The sequence below is a fragment of the Galeopterus variegatus genome, unplaced genomic scaffold, assembly GCF_000696425.1.
Source record: "Galeopterus variegatus unplaced genomic scaffold, G_variegatus-3.0.2 Scaffold14684, whole genome shotgun sequence".
NCBI lineage: Eukaryota > Metazoa > Chordata > Mammalia > Dermoptera > Cynocephalidae > Galeopterus > Galeopterus variegatus.
In genome coordinates, this window is record NW_007740795.1 from 26,990 (window position 1) to 28,407 (window position 1,418).

A 1,418-nucleotide genomic window follows, 5' to 3' on the forward strand; every position below is an offset into this window, starting at 1 on the left:
GTGTACTCAGAACATTCTCCAGGATATATCATATGTTAGTCACAAAACAAGTGCTACCAAATTTTAGAAGATGGAAATCATATCAAGTATCTTTTACGAACACAATGGTATGAAACTAGAAACAAGTAACAGAAGGTAAATTTTTAAAAATTCACAAATATGTAAAAATTAAACAACATACTCTTGAATAGGCAATGGGTCAAAAAAGAAATCAAAAAGTATCTTGAGACAAATGAAAATAGGAACACAACATACAAGAACCAAAGGGATGTAGCAAAAGCAGTTCTGAGAAAAGTTTATAGCAATAAATGCCTACAACAAAAAAGAAAAAAAGATCTCAAATAAACAACTTAACTTTACACCTCAAGGAAACTTAAGAATAAACTAAGCTCAAAGTTAGCACAAAAAAAGAAATAATAAAGATTATAGCAGAAATAAATGAAATAGAGACTACAAAGATCATTGGAAAGATCAACAAAATTAAGTTGGTTTTTTGAAAAGATAAACAAAATTTACAAACCTTTACTAGAGTAACCAAAAAAAAGTAGAGAGAACAAAATTAAATAAAATCATAAATGAAAAAGGAGACATTACAAATGATACTACAGAAATACAAGAGGCTACTATAAGCAATTATATGCCAAGAAATTGGATAATCTAGAAGAAATAGGTAAATTCCTAGAAACATACAACCTACCAAATCAAGAAGAAATAGAAATTCTGAGCAAACCAATAATGAGTAAGGATATTGAAGCAGTAATCAAAAATTTCCCATCAGGGCTGGCCTGGTGGTGCACTCGGTAGAGTGCGGTGCTTGGGAGCATGGCAGCGCTCCCGCCTAGGGTTCGGATCCCATATAGAGACCGGTCCGCTCAGTGGTTGAGCGTGGTGCGGGCGCAACACTGAGGGTTGCGATCCCGTTGCCGGTCGCGGTACAAGCGAAACACCGAGGGTTGCGATCCCGTTACCGGTCACGAAAAAAGACAAAAAGGAAAAAAAAAANCAAAAATTTCCCATCAGGGCTGGCCTGGTGGTGCACTCGGTAGAGTGCGGTGCTTGGGAGCGTGGCAGCACTCCCACCTAGGGTTCGGATCCCATATAGAGACCGGTCCGCTCAGTGGTTGAGCGTGGTGCGGGCGCGACACTGAGGGTTGCGATCCCGTTGCCGGTCGCGGTACGAGCGCAACACCGAGGGTTGCGATCCCGTTACCGGTCACGAAAAAAGACAAAAAGGAAAAAAAAAAAAAAACCTCCCATCAAAGAAAAGCCCAGGAACAGATGGCCTCACAGGTGATTTCTATGAAACATTTAAAAAGGAATTAATGCTAATCCTTCCCAAACTCTTCCAAAAAATGAGGACTTCCAAACTCATTTTATGAAGCCAGCATTACTCTCATACCGAAGCCAAATAAGGACAC